The sequence below is a fragment of the Chiloscyllium plagiosum genome, unplaced genomic scaffold (assembly GCF_037043375.1).
Source record: "Chiloscyllium plagiosum isolate Xiang-an unplaced genomic scaffold, Cpla_swu_hap1 HiC_scaffold_29, whole genome shotgun sequence".
Lineage (NCBI taxonomy): Eukaryota > Metazoa > Chordata > Chondrichthyes > Orectolobiformes > Hemiscylliidae > Chiloscyllium > Chiloscyllium plagiosum.
In genome coordinates this window covers 59,641,440-59,663,042 of record NW_028270167.1, presented here as the reverse complement: position 1 = coordinate 59,663,042, position 21,603 = coordinate 59,641,440, and positions in this window count along the sequence as shown.

Here is a 21,603-nt window from a genome sequence, read left to right as displayed (position 1 = left end):
AGCACTCCCAACCCCGTCCAACACCGCCCCTGCCCCAACCCCGTCCAATACCGCTCCCTTCCCAACACAGTCCAACACCGTCCTCTCCTCAAACCAATCCAACACTGCCCCCTCACCAATCCAGTCCAACACTGCCCCAACCCAACCCCGTCCAACACCGCCACCTCCCCCAACCCCGTCCAACACACCCCTCCCCCAAACCCATCCAACACTGCCCCTCCCCAAACCCGTCCAACACCACCCCCTCACCAAACCCGTCAAACACCGTCCCTCCCCCAATACCGTCCAACACCGCCCCCTCACCAAACCCGTCAAACACCGTCCCTCCCCCAAACCCGTCCAACACCACCCCCTCACCAAACCGGTCAAACACCGTCCCTCCCCCAATACCGTCCAACACCGCCCCCTCCCAAACCCTGTCCAACACTGCCCCCTCCCCCACCTTGTCCAACACGCCCCCTCCCAACCCCATCCAACACTGCCCCCTCTCCCAAACCCCGTTAAACACGACCCCTGCGCCAACCCCATTCAACACCGCCCCCTCCCCCAACCCCGTACAAACCGCCCCCTCCCAAACTCGTCCAACACCGTCCCTCCACCAACCCCGTCCTTCACCGTCCCTTCCCAACCCCGTTCAACACCGCAAACACCCCCAACCCCGTCCAACACCGCACCCTCCCCAAACTCGTGCAACACCACCCCCTCCCACAGCCCCGTCCAAAACCAGCCCTCCACACCCGATCCAACACCTCCACCTCCCCAACCCCAGCCAAACCGCCCCCCTCCCTAACCCCGTCCAACACCACTCCCTCCACATCCCCATACTTCACCATCCCCTCCCCAAAACTGTCCAACACTGTCCCGCCCCAACCCCGTCCAACACCGCCCCCACCCATCCCAGTCCAACACTGCCCTCTCCCTAACCCCGTCCAACACCACCCCCTCCCCTAACCTGTCCAACACCGCTGCGTCCCCAACTCTGTCCAACACTGCCCCCTCCCCAACCCAGTCCAAAACCGCCCCTTCCCCCAACCCTATCCAACACGGCCCCCCTCCCCCATCCCCGTCCAATACTTCCCCTCTCCCAACCCCGTCCAACAGCAGCCCTTCTCCCCTACCCCGTCCAACACGGCTCCCTCCCTCCACCCCGTTCCTCACTGCACCCTCCCTCCAACCCTGTCCAACACATCTCCCTCCCCATAACCCCATCCAACACCACCCCCTCCCCAAACCCGTCCATCACTGCCCCTTCTCAACCCTGTCAAACACCGCCCTCTCCCCAACCGCATCAAACACCGTCCCCTCCCTAACGCTGTCCAACACCGCCAGCACTCCCAACTCGGTCCAACACCCACCTTCCCCAATCCCATCCAACACTGGCCCCTGCCCCATCACATCCAATACCGCCCCCTTCCAACACTGTCCATCACCGCCACCTCCTCAAACCTGTCCAACACCGCACCTCCTCCAACCCCGCCCAAGACTGCCCTGTCCCCATTCCCCAGCCAACACCGCCCCCTCTCCCAACCCCGTCCAAAACTGCCCCACCCCCATCACCGGCCAACACCGCCCCCTCCCCAACACTGTCCAACACCACCCCCTCCCCAACCCCATCCAACACCGCCCCCTCCGCCATACTCATCCAACACAGCCACCTCCCCAACACCGTCCAACATCGCCCCCTTCCCGAACGCCATCTAACCCCACCCCCTCCACAAAACCGTCCAACACCGCACCCTACCCAACCCCATCCAACACGGCCCCTCCCCAATCCCATCCAACACAGCCCCCTCCCCAACCCCGTCCATCACCGCCCCCTCCCCAACCCCATCCAACAATGCCCCCTCTCCCACCCAGTCCAGCACTGCCCCCTCCCATCCCGTCCAACACTGCCCCTCCCCCAAGCCCCGTTAACACCGCTCCCCCCAACTCTGTCGAACACTGCCCCCTCCCCCAAACCCGTCCCAGACCGCCCCCAACCCCAACACCGTCCAACATTGCTCCCTCCCCCTACACCGTCCAACACCACCCCCTCCCAACCCCGTCCAACACCGCCCCTCCACCAAACCCGTCCAACACCACACCCTCCCCGTTCTCCAGCCAACACTGTCCCCTCCCCAACCCCATCCAACATCGCCCCCTTCCCAACCCCATCCAACACCGTCCCCTCCCCCACCCCCATCCAATAACCCCCCCACGCCAACACTGTCCAAAACCGTCCCCTCCCCAACCCCGTTCCCTCCATCACCGTCCCCTCCCCCAGACGCGTCCAACACTGCCACCTCCCCAAACCCCGTCCAATACTGTTCCCTCCCCATCCCCGTCCAATACCGCCCCCTCTCCCAAACCCCGTCCAACACCGCCCCGTCCCAATTCACATCCAATACCGCCCCCACCCCAACACTGTCAAAAATCGCCCCTCCCCAACCCCATCCAACACCGCCACCTCCTCCAACCCCGTGAAACACCGTCCCCTTCCCGAACCCCTTCCAAAACGGCCCCTCCCCAACCCCATCCAAAACGGCCCCTCCCCAACCCCATCCAAAACGGCCCCTCCCCAATCTGGTCCAACACCGTCCCTCCCCCACCCCGTCTCACACGCCCCCTCACAACCCCGTCCAACACTGCGCCCTCTCCCAAACCCCGTTAAATTCGACCCCTCCGCCAACCCCATCCAACGCTACCCCCTCCCCATCTCCGTCGAACACCGCCCCCAACCCCAACCCGTCCAACATTGCCCCCTCCCCAACACTGTCCAACACCGCCCCCTCCTAATCCCGTCCAACACCGTCCCTCCCCCAACCCTGTCCTTCACCGTCACTTCCCAACCCCATCATAAACCGCAAACTCCACCAACCCCGTCCAACATCTCCCCCACGCCAACCCCGCTCAACACTGCCCCCTCCCCAACCCCATCCAACACCGCCCCCTCCCCTACCCTGTCCAACACCGCCCCCTCCCCTACCCTGTCCAACGCAGCCCCCTCCCCTACCCTGTCCAACACCGCCCCCTCCGCAACCCCGTCCAACAGCGGTCCCACCACAACCCCATCCAACACCGCCCCCTCCCCAACCGCGTCCAACACTGCCCCCTCCCCAAACTCGTCCAACACTGCCCCCTCCCCCAACCCCGTCCAACATCGCACCCTCCCCCAAAGCCGCCCAACACCGTCCAACACCGCCGCCTCACCCCAACCCCATCCATCACTGCCCCCTCCCCAACCCCGTCAAACACCGGCCCCTCCCCAACACCGTTCAACACCACAACCTCCCCCAACACAAGTCAAACATCTCCCCCGCACTAACCCCATCCAACACTGCCCCCTCCCCAACTCCGTCCAACACTGCCCCCTCCCCAAACCCGTCTAACACCAGCCCCTCCCCAACCCCGCCCAACATGGCACCCTCCCCTAACCACGTAAAACACCGACACCTCTCCAACCCTGTCCGATACAGTCCCATCTCCAACCCTGTCATACAACACCCCTTCCCCCAACACCAGCCCACACCACCCCTTCCCCCAAACCCGTTCCACACCACCCCCTCCCCAACACCATCCAACACCGCTCCCTCTCCCAAGCACATCCAAATCTCCTCCTCCCAAACCCCCGTCCAACACCACCCCTTCCCCGCAACCCCATCCAACACCGCGCCTTGCCCAACCCCATTCAACACGGAACAGTCCCCCAAACCCGTCCAACACCACCCCCTCTCCATTCTCCAGCCAACACTATCACCTCCCCAACCCCATCCAACAAAGTCCCCTCCCCAACCGCGTCCAACACCGCTCCCTCCCCAACCGCGTCGATACTGCCCTCTCCCAACCCCGTCCAACACCGCCCCGTCCCCATTCTCCGGCCAACACCGTCCCCTCCCCCATTCCCATCCAATACCGCCCCCACCCCAACACTGTCCAAAACCGCCCCCTCCCCAACCCCATCCATCACCGTCCCCTCCCCATACTCGTCCAATACCGCTCCCTGGCCAACACTGTCCAACACCGCCCCCTCTCCCAAACCCCGTCCAACACCACCCCGTCCCCCAAATCCCATCCAACACCACCCCCTCCCCAACCCCATCCAACGCCGCCCACTCCCCAACCACGTCCAACCCCGCCACCTCCCCCAACCCCGTCAAACACCGGCCCCTCCACAACCCCATCAAATACCACCCCCTCCGCCATACTCATCCAACACAGCCACCTCCCCTAACACCGTCCAACACCGCCCCCTTCCCCGAACCTCTTCAAACCCTGCCCCGTCCACAACCCCATCCAACACCACACTCTCCCCAACCCCATCCAACACGGCCCCTCCCCAATCCAGACAAACACAGCCCCCTCCCCAACCCTGTTCAACACTGTCCCCTCCCACACCCCCTCCCACACACCCCCTCACAACCCCGTACAACACTGCGCCCTCTCCCAAACCCCGTTAAATTCGACCCCTCCGCCAAACCCATCCAACATCTCCCCCTCCCCAACCCCGTCCAACAGCGTCCCCTCCACAACCCAATCCAACACCGCCCCCTACCCAAATCCATCCAACATTGCCCCCTCCCCAAACTCGTCCAACACTGCCCCCTCCCCCAACACGGTCCAACACCACACCCTCCCCCAAACCCGTCCAACACCGGCCCCTCCCCAACACCGTCCAACACCACAACTTCCCCCAACCCAGTCAAACATCTCACCCGCACCAACCCCGTCCAACATGCCCCCTCCCCCAACACGGTCCAACACCACCCCCTCCCCAGCCCTGCCCAACATGGCACCCCCCCAACCACGTAAAACACCGTCACCTCCCCAACCCTGTCATACAACACCCCCTCCTGAACACCGTTCCACACCATCCCCTCCCCCAAAACCATTCAACACCACACCCTCTCCCAAGCCCATCCAAATCTCCCCCTCCCAAACCCCGTCCAACACCACCCCCTTCCCCCAACCCCATCAAACACCGTGCTTTCCCCAACCCCGTTCAACACGGACCCCTCCCCCAACCCCGTCCAACACTGCCACCTCCCCAAACCCCGTCCAATACCGCTCCCTCCCCAACACTGTCCAACACCGCCCCCTCTCCCAACCCCATCCAACACCGTCACCTCCCCTAACCCCGTCCAACACTGCCCCCTCCCCAACCCCGTCCAACAACGCCACCTCCCCCATCCCCATCCAATACCGCCCCCGCCCCAACACTGTCCAAAACCGCCCCCTCTCCCAAACCCGTCCAACACGGCCCTGTCCCCCAAATCCCGTCAAACACCGCCCACTCCCCAACCGCGTCCAACACCGCCCCCTTCCCGAACCCCTTCCAACCCTGCCCCCTCCCCAACCCCATCCAACAAGGCCCCTCCCCAATCCGGTCCAACACCGCCCCCTTCCCAACCCCGTCCAACACCGCCCCCTCACAACCTTGTCCAACACTGCACCCTCTCCCAAACCCTGTTAAATTCGACCCCTCCCCCATCCCCGTCCAACACCGCCCCCAACCCCAACCCGTCCAACATTACCCCCTCCCCCACAACTGTCCAACACCACCCCCTTCCAATTCCGTCCAACACCGTCCCTCCCCCAACCCTGTCCTTCACCGCCACTTCCCAACCCCGTCCAACATCTCCCCCTCCCCAACCGCGCCCAACACTGCCCCCTCCCCAACCGCGCCCAACACTGCCCCCTCCCCAACCCCATCCAACACCGCCCCCTACCCTACCCTGTCCAACAGCGCCCCCGCCACAACCCCGTCCAACACCGCCTCTACCCAACCCCGTCCAACACTGCCCCCTCCCCCAAACCCGTCAAACACCGGCCCCTCCCCAACACCATCCAACACCACAACCTCCCCAAACCAGTCAAACATCTCCCCTGCACCAAACCCGTCCAACACTGCCCCCTCCCCAACTCCGTCCAACACTGCCCCCTCCCCAAACCCGTCCAACACTGCCCCCTCCCCAACTCCGTCCAACACTGCCCCCTCCCCAAACCCGTCCAACACTGCCCCCTCCCCAACTCCGTCCAACACTGCCCCCTCCCCAAACCCGTCCAACACTGCCCCCTCCCCAACTCCGTCCAACACTGCCCCCTCCCCAAACCCGTCCAATACTGCCCCCTCCCCAACTCCGTCCAACACTGCCCCCTCCCCAAACCCGTCCAACACTGCCCCCTCCCCAACTCCGTCCAACACTGCCCCCTCCCCAAACCCGTCCAACACTGCCCCCTCCCCAACTCCGTCCAACACTGCCCCCTCCCCAAACCCGTCCAATACTGCCCCCTCCCCAACTCCGTCCAACACTGCCCCCTCCCCAAACCCGTCCAACACTGCCCCCTCCCCAAACCCGTCCAACACTGCCCCCTCCCCAAACCCGTCCAACACCATCCCCTCCCCAACCCCGCCCAACACGGCACCCTCACCCAACAACGTAAAACACCGCCACCTCCCCAACCCTATCATACACCGCGCCTTCCCCAACCCCGTTCAACACGGAACCCTCCCCCAACCCCGTCCAACATGCCCCTCCCTCAGCTCCTGTCCAAAACCGCCCCCTCCCTCCAGCCCCATCCAACACTGACCCTCCCCCAACCCCATCCAATACCTCCCCTACCCCCAAACCCTCCATCACCGCCCACTACCCACAACGCCCTCCATCACTGCCCCCTACCCCCAACCCCGACCAACACCGCCCCCGTCCCCAAATCTGTGCAACACCGCCGCCTTCACGCAACCCCGTCCGACACCGCACCCTCCCCAAACTCATGCAAGATCACCCCCTCCCACTGCCCCGTCCAAAACTGACCCTCCACACCCGATCCAACGCCGCCACCTCACCAACACCGTCCAAACTGCCTCCCTCCCCATCCCCATCCATCACCGTCCCCTCCCCAAAACCATCCAACAACGCCCCCTCCCAACCCCATCCCACACTGTCCCTTCCCCAAACCCCATCCAATACCCCCCACCCCCATCCCCGACAAACACTGCCCTCTCCCTAACCCCTTCCAACACCGCCCCCTCCCACAAACAGTCCAACACTGCCGCGTCCCCAATCCTGTCCAACACCGCCCCCTCCCCCAACACCGTTCTTCACTGCACCCTCCCTCCAACCCCGTCCAACACCGACCCCTCCCTCCACCCCGTTCTTCACTGCACCCTCCCTCCAACCCCGTCCAACACATCCCCCTCCCCAAACACGTCCAACACCGCCCTCTCCCCAACCGCATCAAACATCGCCCCCTCCCCAACGCTGTCCAACACCGCCAGCACTCCCAACCCCGTCCAACACCTCCCCCTCCCCAACCCCGTCCAACACCTCCCCCTCCCCAACCCCTCCCCCTCCCCCAACCCCGTCCAACACCTCCCCCTCCCCAACCCCGTCCAACACCTCCCCCTCCCCAACCCCGTCCGACACCGCCCCCTCCCCAACCCCTCCCCCTCCCCCAACCCCGTCAAACACCGCCCCCTCCCCAACCCCGTCAAACACCGCCCCCTCCCCAACCCCGTCAAACACCGCCCCCTCCCCAACCCCGTCCAACACCTCCCCCTCCCCAACCCCTCCCCCTCCCCCAACCCCGTCAAACACCGCCCCCTCCCCAACCCCGTCAAACACCCACCCCTCCCCTACCCCGTCCGACACCGCCCCCTCTCCAACCCTGTCCAACACACCCCCTCCCAACCCCGTCCAACACCTCCCCCTCCCCAACCCCTCCCCCTCCCCCAACCCCGTCAAACACCGCCCCCTCCCCAACCCCGTCAAACACCGCCCCCTCCCCTACCCCGTCCGACACCGCCCCCTCCCCAACCCTGTCCAACACACCCCCTCCCAACCCCGTCCAACACTGACCCCTCCCCCAACCCAGTCCAACACCACCCCCAACCCCAACCCCATCCAACATTGCCCCCTCCCCAACATTGTCCAACACCGCCCCTCCCCAAACCCGTCCAGCACCGCCCCCTCCCCAACCCCCATACAACACCGCCCCCTTTCCCAACCCCATACAAACCGCCCCCTCCCAACCCCGTCCAACACCGTCCCTCCCCAACCCCATCCAACACCGCCCCCTCCCCCAACCCTGTCCATCACCGCCTCTCCCCAATCTCCCTCCAACACCGCCCCCCTCCCCACCTTCGACCAACATCGCCCCCTCCCCAACCCCATCCAATATTGCTGTCCTCCTTCTGTCCCCCTCACTCTGTCCATCCCTCGCTCTCATCCCCTTTCTCTGCCCCCCACACTCTTTACCCCCTCTCTCTGTCCGCCCCTTGCTCTGTCACCCCCTCTCTCTGCCCCCCACACTCTTTACTCACTCTCTGTCCCACACTCTCTGTCCCCACTCTTTGTCCCGCCTCTCTGTACCACTATCTCTGCCCCCTCTCTCCGACCCCCACTCTGTCCCCTTCTCTGTCCCCCTCTCCGTCCCCCCTCTCCCCCTCTCTCTGTCCCCTCTCTCTCTGTTCACTCTCTCTCTGTCCTCCACTCTCTGCTCCCCCTTTCTCTGTCCTTCTTTTCTCTGTCCCCCTTCTCTCTGTCCCCTGTCTCTCTCTGTCGCCCCTCTCTCTGTGCCCTACTCGCCCCCCTGTCTGTCGTCCCCTCTGTTCCCCACTCTCTGTCTCCACTTCTCTGTCCCCCTCTCTCTGTTCCCCTCTCTCTCAGTTCCCCTCTCTCTGTTGCATTTCTCGCTGTGTTCGCCTCTCTCTGACGCCTGTCTCTATATCGCCCCTCTCTCTGACCCCCCCTTTCTCTGTTCCCCGCTCCCTGACCTCTTCTATCCCCCCTCTCTCTATTCCACACTTTCTTTCCCCGGTCTCTCTCCCCCTATGTTCTCCTCTCTCTGCGCCCCACTTTCTCTGTCCCTCATTTTCTGTCCCCCTTCTCTCTGTCCCCTGTCTCTCTCTGTCGCCCCTCTCTCTCTGCCCTACTCGCCCCCCTCTCTGTCGCTCCCTCTGTTCCCCACTCTCTGTCTCCATTTCTCTGTCCCCCTCTCTCTGTTCCCGTCTCTCTTGGTTCCCCTCTCTCTGTCGCATTTCCCGCTATGTCCCCCTGTCTCTGTCGCCCGTCTCTATGTCGCCCCTCTCTCTGACCCCCCTCTCTCTGTCCCCCCACTCCGTGACCTCTTCTATCTCCCCCTCTCTCTGTTACCCTCTCTCTGTCCACTGCTCTCTTCCCGTCTGTTCACCTCTCTTTCCCCCTCTCCCTGTGCCCCCCGTCCCCACTTTCTGTCCACCTCTCTCTGTCCACCTCTCTCTGTCCCACTCTCTCTGCCCCCCTCCCTGTACCCCTCTCTCTCTGTTCCCCTCGACCCCCTCTCTCTCTATCCTCTCTCTCTCTGTCTCTCTCTCTCTCTGTTCCCCTCTCTCTCTCCCCCTCTGTCTGTCCCCCTCTCTCTCTGTCCCCTCTCTCCGTCCCCCCTCTTTCTGTTCCACTCTCTCCATCCCCCCTCTTTCTGTTCCCCCTCTGTCCCCCCTTTCTCTGTCCCCCCTTTCTCCGTCCCCTCTCTCTCTCTCTGTCGCTCCTCTTTCTCTGTCCCTGCCCCCCATTGTCCCCTCTGTCTCCCCTCTCTGTCCCCATCTCTCTGTCCCCATCTCTCTATTTCCCTCTCTCTCTGTTCCCCTATCTGTCGCCCGTCTCGATGTCACCCCCCTCTCTGCCCCTCTCTCTGTTCCCCCACTTTCTGACCTGTTCTACCTCCCCCTCTCTGTTCCCCTCTGTCTGTCCCCCGCTCTCTTCCCCCCTCTGTTCCCCTCTCTCTGTCCCCCCTCTCTCTGTGCCCCCCCCTCTGTCCACACCTCTCTGTCCACCTCTCTGTCCCGCCTCTCTCTCCCTCCCTCTCTGTCCCAATCTCTGTCCCCCATCTCTGTCCCCCCTCTCTCTCTCCCCCCTCTCTGTCCCCCATCCCTATCTCAATGCCCCCATCTCTCTCTCCCCTTTCTCTGTCCGCCTCTGTCCCGCTCGCTCTCTGTTCTCCCCATCCCCCCCTCTCTCTCTCTGTACCCCTCTCTCTATCCCCCTCTCTCTGTTCCCCCTCTCTCTGTCCACCACTTTCTCTGTCCCCCGTCTCTGTCCCCCCTCCCTCTGTCCCCTGTCTCTCTCTGTTGCCCCTCTCTCTCTGCACGCCCACCCCACCCTCTGTCGCCCCCTCTGTCCCCCCTCTCTGTCCCCATCTCTCTTTCCCCCTCCCTCTCCCCCTTTCTCTGTTCCCCTCTGTCTCTGTTCCCCTCTCTCTATCGCCCTTCTCGCTTTGTCACCCTCTCTCTGTCGCCCGTCTCAATGTCGCCCCTCTCTCTGACCCCACCTCTCTGTCCCCCCACTCCCTGACCTCTTCTATCTCCCACCTCTCTCTGTTCCCCTCTCTCTCTCCCCCACTCTCTTTACCCTCTCTCTCCCCCTCTATCTGAACCCCCTCTCTCTGTCCCCCTCCTTGTACTCCCTCTCTCTCTGATCCCCCGTCCCCTCTCTCTCTCTGTACCTGCCTCTCTGTTCACTCTCTCACAGTCCCCTCTCTCTGTCCCCTCTCTCTGTTCCCCTCTCTCTGTCCACCTCTTTCTCTGTCCCTCCTTTCTCTGTCCCCTGTCTCTCTCTGTCGCCCGTCTCTCTGTTCAATCTCTCTCTGTCCCATGTCTCTGTCCCCCCTCTCTCTCTGTTCCCCCCTTTCTCTGTCCCTCCTTTCTCTGTCCACCCTCTCTCTGTCCCCTGTCTCTCTCTGTCGCCCGTCTCTCTCTGACCCCCGTCCTCCTGTCTCTCCCCCTCTCTGTCCCCCCCTTTCTGTCCCCATCTCTGTCCGCCCCCCTCTCTCCCCCTCTCTCTGTTCTCCTCTCTCTCTGTTCCCCTGTCTCTGTCACCCTTCTCACTGTGTCCCCCTCACTCTGTCGCCCGTCTCTATGTCACCCCTCTCTCTGACTCCCCTCTCTCTGTGCCCCCACTCCCTGACCTCTTCTATCTCCCCCTCTCTCTGTTCCACTCTCTCCCCCACTCTCTCCCCCTCTGTTCCCCTCTCTCTGCCCCCTCTCTCTGTGCCCCCCTCTCTGTCCACACCTCTCTGTCCGCCTCTCTGTCCCGCCTCTCTCTCCCTCCCTCTCTGTCCCAATCTCTGTCCCCCATCTCTGTCCCCCCTCTCTCTCTCCCCCCTCTCTGTCCCCCATCCCTATCTCAATGCCCCCATCTCTCTCTCCCCTTTCTCTGTCCGCCTCTGTCCCGCTCGCTCTCTGTTCTCCCCATCCCCCCTCTCTCTCTCTGTACCCCTCTCTCTATCCCCCTCTCTCTGTTCCCCCTCTCTCTGTCCACCCCTTTCTCTGTCCCCCGTCTCTGTCCGCCCTCCCTCTGTCCCCTGTCTCTCTCTGTTGCCCCTCTCTCTCTGCACGCCCACCCCACCCTCTGTCGCCCCCTCTGTCCCCCCTCTCTGTCCCCATCTCTCTTTCCCCCTCCCTCTCCCCCTTTCTCTGTTCCCCTCTGTCTCTGTTCCCCTCTCTCTATCGCCCTTCTCGCTCTGTCACCCTCTCTCTGTCGCCCGTCTCTATGTCGCCCCTCTCTCTGACCCCACCTCTCTGTCCCCCCACTCCCTGACCTCTTCTATCTCCCACCTCTCTCTGTTCCCCTCTCTCTCTCCCCCACTCTCTTTCCCCTCTCTCTCCCCCTCTATCTGAACCCCCTCTCTCTGTCCCCCTCCTTGTACTCCCTCTCTCTCTGATCCCCCGTCCCCTCTCTCTCTCTGTACCTGCCTCTCTGTTCACTCTCTCACAGTCCCCTCTCTCTGTCCCCTCTCTCTGTTCCCCTCTCTCTGTCCACCTCTTTCTCTGTCCCTCCTTTCTCTGTCCCCTGTCTCTCTCTGTCGCCCGTCTCTCTGTTCAATCTCTCTCTGTCCCATGTCTCTGTCCCCCCTCTCTCTCTGTTCCCCCCTTTCTCTGTCCCTCCTTTCTCTGTCCACCCTCTCTCTGTCCCCTGTCTCTCTCTGTCGCCCGTCTCTCTCTGACCCCCGTCCTCCTGTCTCTCCCCCTCTCTGTCCCCCCCCTTTCTGTCCCCATCTCTGTCCCCCCCCCTCCCCCTCTCTCTGTTCTCCTCTCTCTCTGTTCCCCTGTCTCTGTCACCCTTCTCACTGTGTCCCCCTCACTCTGTCGCCCGTCTCTATGTCACCCCTCTCTCTGACTCCCCTCTCTCTGTGCCCCCACTCCCTGACCTCTTCTATCTCCCCCTCTCTCTGTTTCACTCTCTCCCCCACTCTCTCCCCCTCTGTTCCCCTCTCTCTGCCCCCCTCTCTCTGTGCCCCCCTCTCTCTGTGCCCCCCTCTCTGTCCACACCTCTCTGTCCCCCTCTGTGTCCCGCCTCTCTCTCTCCCCCTCTCTCTGTCCCCAATCTCTGCCCCCGCTCTCTGTCCCCCCTCTCTCTCCCCGTCTCTCTGTCCCCGTCTCCCTGTCCCCCTCACTCTGTCTCCCTCTCTCTGTCGCCTCTCTCTGTCCTCCGCTCTCTGTCCCCTATCTCTGCCCCCCCTCTCTTTCCCCCTCTATCTCTGTCACCCCCTCTCTGTCCCTTCCTTCTCTGTCCCCCCTTCCCCCTCTCTCTCTGCCGCCTCTCTGTCCTGCCTCTCTCTGACCCCCTGCTCTCTGACCCCCTCTCTGTCACCCCCCTCTGTCGCCCTCTCTCTATCCCGCCCCTCTGCCCCCCTCTCTGTGTCCCCCTCTCTCTGTCTCCTCTCGCTCTCTCTGTGCCCCCTTTCTCCATGCTCTATCTGTTCCCCCCTCTCTGTGTCTCCTCTCTATCTCTCCCCCATCCCCACCTCTGTCGGCCTTTCTCTCCTTCCCCCCATTATCTATCCTCCCACTGTCTGTCCCCCACTCTCTGTCCCCCCTCTCTCTGACCCCCTCTTTGTCCCCCTCTCTCTGACCATCTCTTCCTGACACTCTCTATCTCCACAACTCTCTGTCCCCCTCTCTCTGTCCCCCTCTCTCTGTCCCCCCCTCTCTGTCCCCCTTTCTCTCTGTCCTCCTCTATCTGTCCTCCACTCGCTCTCACCCCTCTCCGTCCCCTCTCTCTGTTCCCCCTCTCTCTTACCCCCATTCTCTGTCCCCTGGTCTCTGTTGCCCTCTGTGTGTGCCCCCTCTCTTTGTTCCCCTCTCTCTGTCCCTCATCTCTCTGTCCCCCTCTCCCTGTTTCCCTCCCTCTGTTCCCCTCTCTCTGTACCCCTCTTTCTGTCCCCCGCTCTCTGTCCCCCCTCCGTTCTCCTCTCTCTCTGTTCCCCTCTCTCTTTCCCCCTCTATCTCTGTTGCCCCTCTCTCTGTCCCCGCTCTCTGTTCCTCTCTCTCTGTCCCCCACTCTGTCCCCCTCTCTCTGACCCCTCTCTCATTATGTCCTCCCCTATTTCTCTCTATCTCCCTCCCTCACCTGATCTCTGCCTTGCCTCTCTCTCACTCTCCGTCTCTCTCTCTCTCTCACACTCTCGCCCTGCTCCTTCACGGTCTCTCCACCTTCTCTCACTCTCGATCTCCCTATCTCGGTCTCTCTTTCTCCCCACCTCGCTCTGTTTCTCTCTGACTAAATCTCTCTCCCTCCTGCCCCTCCCTCTCTTTCTGACACACTCTGTCTCTCTGACGTCTCCCTCTTCCTCTAATCCAGACATGGGTGGGTGGAAGGGTGGGAAGGTTGGTGCGTTGGCTGCATGTGGTTGGAGGGGTGGTTGTGAGATGATAGAGAGATGTGGGAGGTGGGAGGAGGGAGAAAAATGGAGTAGAGACAGGAGGGAGGCAGATGGCAGGAGAGAGTGAGTGCAGGGGACGGGGAGAGGAAAGAGTGGAGGCAGGTGGAGAAATCAGGGTTAGGGGTGTGTGAGAGAGAGAGGGTGGACGAGGGAGAGTGAAAGGGAGAGATGGTGAGAAAGAGAGAGTGTGCAGTGAGAGAGAGGGAGAGAAATGAGGAGAAAGAGTAGTGGAGAGGAAATGGGGAGGTCAGGTTGGAGTGGGGGGGACAGAGGGAGTTAAACCCAGCTCCTGAGCTCAGGGCACGGTGCCCTCCCCTTCCCTGAGGACCAGGACTTGGGGCTGAGTCTGTCTCTCTCCAGCTCAGCTTCTCCAACACAAAGACACACAACAACATCGGTCACTCTGCTGCTCGGCACACTTTAATCAACATTTTTATTGGTTACAAATGGAAGTGATGGACACAGTCAGTGGGATGGTGCCTTTTCTCACTGGCCCCTGAGTTGTGAGAAACATTGAAATGTTTCCCTGTAACCCCCCTGGGGGATAAGGATGGACAAACCAGCGCTACCCTCAGTCTGTTACCACAGCGACAGGCTGCTCTATCGCTGAAACTCTGAACTGAAATGAGAGAATCCCGGATGGATTGACTAATGAGGGAATTTGATGGATGGATGGATTTGGGTGAAGGGATATTTCAGCACATTCTTCAGCTGCTGCCTGAACTTAGTCTGGGTCACGGCATAAATTGCGGTGTTTGTGCAGCAACTGAGGAGCTGCAGCATGAAGCCCAAATCCTTCACAAAGGGATAGAGATACACAGACTGATACCCAATATACCACATCCGTCTCCATATAGAATTTAGCATTAACATTGACCATAACAGGATGAAATTGGCCGAGATCACAAACAGTAAAATGATGGATTTTTTTCGGTTCCTCATTTCTGTGTCAGACTGAGCGTCCCCATTGGTGTGAGCGCGGAGTCTCCGGCGGGCTCTGCTGGTCACTACAATGTATCTGACAGTGAGAACATTGAGCAGCAGAACCAGGAGAAATGGGACACACGGGGTTAGAATGTGGTGGAGGAACTCGATTGTGACCCAGACACTGGAGAATAGAACAGAGTCTGTTACATCACAAAACCAGGGGGTGTTCACCAGCCAATACCGAGCCGTGAGCATAAAATACCAGAAACTGTTCTTTAAACAGCTCAGCACAGTCACTGCTCTCAGAACCACAGCCGCCGTTTTCTCACTGCAATATTTACTTTTCAGCTTCTGGCAACAAATAGCCACAAACCGATCAAAGGTGAAAGTGACGGTGAACCAGACAGAGCAGTCAGTGGCTGCATAAAGCAGGACGGCGTGGATATTACACACGGGGACGGAGACCGTCAGGAAATAAAACTGTTCCCGATAAACAATGGGAATGTGTCTCAGGATCAGGCCGAGGATAATGACCAGGAGATCCGCCGCTGCCATGGCCCCCAGGTAACGTCTGACACATGGAGACAATCCACAATCTTTATAAAGCAGGACGTAGATGGTCACTACGTTAACTGTGAGGAAGGAAAACAAACCCATTATCCATCAGCCTGGAGGCAAAGGGACCCGTTTGATCGGGGACCCAGTGAGATTTTCAAATGTGTCCCTGTATTCAGGGATTTATTAAAATAATTGGAGCTGGAATAACAAATGGGAAGGTCGGAATTACTGACAAAAATGTGACATAAACCACAAGAAACCCTCCCTCCCCAAACACACAGTGACACATCCATAAGGACAGATGGTTTCTAGAACATTCCCGCACACTCGATCACTCGAGAGCAGACACAGGTCACTCCTTCCCAGTTCCTAATACGGAGGGTGGAAACGTTGCCGTCCTGAAGGATTCTCTCCCAGTTTCCTGAAGACAAATGGAGTTTGGGAATTCCTGTATTTTGGTCTAAATTGTGGTCGAACCTGTATCGTGGAGAAATGTAAACGCAGGAAAAACATATTCACCCCTTTAACTGCCCGAGGGGCCTTCGGAACAGCGTCTCCTTCTCCCTGGAACGGGATCTCTTCCCTCGGGATCTTATCATTTGTTCAATTCACTGACGTCCGGCCGTTCACAAACAATGTCAGGGACAGAACTTTCCGGGGAATGTCAGTTATTGAATGTCAGGGACAGAACTTTCCGGGGAACCCCTTGACCTGTCCATGACCTTTCCCCCCTACCCATCCCACCAACATGATGTACTGTGCCTGGACACACTGTAACATTAATGGGGTGAGAGACGGAGGGTCCAATCACAGGAATGGGAACTAAAGGCATTGCCAGATCCGCTGAAATGGTTAGATATATCACATTCTCAATCCACCTCATAGAACCAGTCCAGACCCCATCAACCCAGAGGAGATATCTGTTCACCGTGGACCACAGTGGAGACCAGGCCAGTGTCCTACTCAGTACAACCCAGCAATGTGACCAGATTCATCCATTACACTGGTCAATGCAATCCACCGATCTGTCCAGAGTGGAGTACTGTGCAGACCACATCAGTGCATTGATCTATAAACCCGGACTAGATATCTGTCCAGCACTGGAAGCTGTGCAGACCACAACAGGGCACTAATGTGTGAACCTGAAACAAATATCCATCCAGCACGGGGAGCTGCACCGACCACATCATGGCATTATCTATAAACCTCAACCAGATAGTCTGACCAGCACAGCGACCTGTGCATGGATCACCCGTGAATTAATTTGCAACCCAGGAGCAGTTACCTTCCCAGCATGTAGGATGTTGTACCTGACCCCAGTGCATTGATCTGTCAACCAGGAACAGTTACCCTCCCAGCATGTAGGACTGTGTACACCACTCGAGTGCATTGATCTGCAACCCAGGAGCACTTACACTCCCAGCATGTAGGACTGTGTACATCACGCCAGTGCATTGATCTGTAAACCAGGAACAGTTACACTCACAGCATGTAGGACTGTGTACCCCACCCCAGTGTGTTGATCTGTAACCAAGGAGCAGTTACCCTTCTTGCATGCAGGACTGTGTACGCCAACCCAGTGCAATGCTCAGTAACACTGTGTTAGATCACTGCCCAGCGTGGGGAAACTTGCAGCCCAGGCTGGAAGTGACAGGATGTGCAGCTCCTATCCATTTACAACTCCATCTCTCCATTGTTGCCCTGACAAGGGGGTGCTGTGGGTGTGAACATCACTGCCAGAGAGAGATGGCGGGGGAATCAGTTTAAATATCACCACATGGAAGGGGTTTGGGAAATAGACAGAGACGGGGAGACTGGGAGACAGTGTCTTGAAAGGATGTGATCCCAGGTTTCAGAATGCTGAAATGTAGACACTTCGATAACATCCTGTAACATGAGCCTGTCTTCCCAGGAAAGATGGGAAAAAGTGATATTTGTGTGAGGTCAGGTGATGGAGAGTTTTGGATGAGCATTTGTTCTACAACTTTGCAAATGGAGTCCTTCCTGGCTGGAGGTACACACCATCACCCAGATGCCCCTGGATATTCCGTGATCCCTGACACTGATGTCATCTTTAAAAGCCCAATGGGCAACGATTAAGCTTTCTCTGTTTGGAGCTACCCTGCACAGTTTACCCCGAGCATGGCAGATAAGGGACAATTACACCACGGTTTGTCAACAGGGGCACGGAGGTCCTGGTGGATGGGCAATACAGAGGGGGACCATTCCCTTCCCAGAGGGGACGACACCACCAGACCCACCGAGCATGGTCTGAGCTCCCAACCCAGCTCAGTGCAGTATCTGCAGTCTGACGAAATGCCGCAACAATACAGGACAAGCATCAAAAACCTTCCCCACTCTGTCAGGATAAGTGTCACCGTATTCTCTTTGCTCCCTCACACTCACTGTACATCTGTTATAGCACCAACCCCTGAAGAAGGCTCATGGTCCACCACTCTCACTGCCGCATGCTGCACCTTCTTTCTCTGTCTCTGTCTCTGTCTCTCTCTCTCTCTCTCTCCCTCTCTCTCCCCCCTCCCTCCCCTCCACTAATAACACTGCATGGATACAACACTGTGGACTGACTCCTTCCGGACACCTCACCATGACCCTCTCCCCACCTACACTAACACTAACAGCAGACCACTCCCACCCTCCCTCTCTCCCTCCCTTTCTTCAATTTCAGGAGAAACAGCCTGGAATAGGAGAGAAAGGGCCAAGTCGGGTGGTGGAGTGCCCGATATCCGTTCCCTCCCCGCCCTCCCCCCCGCCATGTGGGGAGGACCTGGTACGAGCCAGAGAGGACCAGGACGCCTCGTGTGGAGATTCTGAAACATCCACGTCCCACCGACCGAGTAAGGAGCAATGTTCAGTGAAGGGCAATTCTCACTTGAAACCCATTGGCACCTCCGTTTCCCCCCGGCACAACTTAGAAGCCGTGGCCCTGTTTCCATCTCCCTTTTGTGTCGAGCTGATACAAATGGAATCCCCACGGTCTCGGTGGGCAGGAGGGTGGGCTCACAACACATCGTCACCACCACCTCCCAGGAAGGGGGCACGGTGACTCCCTCCTACACCTCCCCCTGTAAACAGCTCAGATACTGAAACTAATATGTGATAGCAACTGCTCTACTCACTTGTTCTGATAGCTTCAACAATCTGTGCTCATATACACGCAGCGCTCTCTGTTCCTGCAGCCCCTTTGTAATGTCACACCCTGCTTTAAACTGTCTTTCATTGTCCTTCCTACCAAAGTGCATCACCTCACACTGCTCTGCACTGATCCCCAGCTGCCATGAACCTGAACACTACACCAACGTGTGATTGTCCTGTTAGAGTTCCACACTGTCCTCCATAGACTTCAGAGTTATTCCAGGTTTGGTGCCATCTACAAACATTGAGATTGTTATAGCATCACAGTCCCCATGAAACAACTGAAATCCTGCCCCACTTACACGAGTGTGATCAAGTGAAATACTGATATATTCCTATGGGCAAAGTCGAATAATGACATGCTGTCAATGGAGCAACAAAAGTCCTGACACACACCAGACGGAGCAAATGAAATATTGACAAACCACAGATCAAAAGAAATCCGGATAGGTCCCACTTATCAATATTTACCAGGGTATAATGTGATGAAGTTGAAAGTGTGCACTATACCTTCAAGAGAGAGGGAATGCTGGTCTGAACTAAGAGCTTACAAGCACCTGTGCATATGAGAGGATGGCAGACCCAGAAACAGTATATTGCTACAGAGCTGGAGTTGGGTAATAAGCAGTTAAGAGAAACAGGGTCCCAGAGTTGTGAATAGTTGATGTAAAATGTTCACTTTCAGAGTGAAAAAAATAAATTGATGTTTTTATTTAAACAGTGGGATTTGGTAGATCTGTCACTCATATTTTAACAGTTTATGAGGCGAATTGAGTATTTCTTTATGTTTCATTTAAGTTACCAGGTGAGCTTCACGTTGTGCCCTAACCATCCCCGTGTGTGTATCTGTGTGTCTCTGTGTGGGGCAGGTCTGGCAGTCTCTGTGGTGCTTAAAGTGATGCAATGTCACCCTCTGCTGGCCTCCACACGCCACTGCACAGGCATTGGCAGGGGGTGAAAACCAACAGGGATTCATTCAGAGAGGGGGAGGGAGAGGGCAGCTGCTCACAGCACCATCCAAACTGATGTCTTATAAATGGACTGTTCTAAATGTCCTTTAAACATTATAACTGTCCCTGCTTTCACCACTTCCTCTGGAAGTTCATTCCACACACAAGCCAGCTTCTGTCTAACATAATTACCTCTCTTGACTTTTGTAAATCTTTTTTCCTCGCACCTTAAAATATCCCTCAGTTTTGAATCCTCAATCTCTAGAGAAAAGACATCAGCCCTTCAGCTTCTCTGTAACCCTCATTATTTTATAAACCTCTGTGAAGTTACTGCTTAATCTCATATTCTTCAGTGAAAAAAGTCCCAGCCTATCCAGCCTCTCCTTATAGCTCACTCCCTCCTTTCCCAGTAACATCCAGGTTAATCTCTTCTCAATCCTCTCCAGCTTAATAATATCAAGGTCAGTAATATCAAAGTGAATAGTCAAGGTATTTTCTAAGGGTATGGGGAGTCCAAAACTAGAGGACATAGGCTTAAGGTGAGGGGAAATATTTAAAAGTGACCTAAGGGGCAGCTTTTTCACCCAGAGGGTGGTGTGCCTATGAAATGAGCGGGCAGGGTGACCAGACTGGACACAGTATTCCAGAAGAGGTCTCACCAATGTCCTGTACAACCACAACATGACGTCACAATTCCGGTACTCAAAGGTCTGTCCTGTGAAGACATGTGTGTTAAACACCTTCTTAACCACACTATCAAAATGAGATGCAAATTTTAAAGAATTAAACCTGACGGCCTAGGTTTCATGTACTACCACACTGCCAAAGGCTCAACTTTTAATTGTATAGGTCCTGCTGTTGTTTGATTTACCAAACCCAATACCTCGCATTAATCCAAACTAAACTCCATCAGCCACCACTCAGCCCAGTGAGTGATATTACTGTCACCCCCCCCCCCCCCCCCCGCCTTTAATTTTAAAACGCCCATCCGTCTCCAGGATGCCTACACACTCCGGCCTTGATTTTCACAAAGACCCTGAGCTTGGTTTGCCTTGTATGGTTAGGGGGAGGAGGGACAGATTGCAGACACAGTCAGTAGAGAGGAGAGGCTGGAGAGTAATCAGCAGCCTGGTGTCATTTCATGGTTTTAGGAAAAGGGGAGTCGCATGTGAGAGTTGAGTAAGAGTGATCGGTGTTTTGGGGTCAGAAATTAAGCTCTTCCTTCGTCTCTGGTGTTCAGTAATAAATATCTATTTGAGACCCTTCATTGGGCAGAGTGTGTCTGCAGAATTTCTTTCCTTAATATTGCAGACTACAGATAATAGCGATTAAAGATGTTTATAGTTAATTTCAATGGCGCAGCACGTACACTCAATATCCTACAGTTGAGACAAATATCTTGCATTTGTTTAATAATACAACGTGTTGTTTGTAGTTCAATAATGGTAACCTGATTATAATAAATCCACACCAAGCTGAAAGTGGGCACTAAAATATGACCCTAAATCTGGGTATGGTAGTGTGGTGGGTAGTGTCCCTGTCTCTGAGCCAGAGCTCTGGATTTGATTCCAATTCCTGAACTTGTATGGTAGTGTTCCTAGCTCTGGGCTAGAAGGCCTGGATTCAAGTCCTGCCTGTTGCAGAGGTATGACCCAGCATGTCAGAACAGGCTGATGAGCAAACACAGAGGACAATACTGTTACAGCTTTATGGGTATTGCTAGTGTCCCTACCTCCGGGCACAAAGGTCTTGGCATAAAGCCCACAGAAGTGTCTCAGGATACATCTGAATAAACTGATTAAAATGGATTTAGAATTGTGACTTGATGGAAAAGGAAGAGGTGTCAGTATTGCATTTCAGAATTTAGGCCCAGGATGACTGAAAGTACAGCCATTTGTGTTGGTTGGAGTCACATTTCGTAGCAGTAGCGGTTTATAAAATCAGAATGGTCATGGATAGAGTGAGTAGTCAGGGTTCTTTCCCCTGGTTAGAGGCGTCCAAAACTAGAGGGCATTGGTGGAAATTGAGAGGGGCAAGCTTTTGATGAGGCCTAAAGGGCACCATTTCACTCAGAGGGTGGTGTGTGTATGGAATGAGCTGCCAGAGGAAGTGGTGGAGACTGGTACAACTACAGCATCTGGGTACTGAGAGACCTGGCGAGCTTTTCCAGCAATTTCTGTATTTCTTTAAAAAGTGCATTCAGTTTAACACAGGTATTCTGAATAAATTAAACATTTATATTTTTTATTGTCTCAGGGACATATAAACATATCTTCAAATTGACCGAGACCATTTTCTGCTAAGGGTATGGCTCTGTGTATGACAGCAGCAATGATGC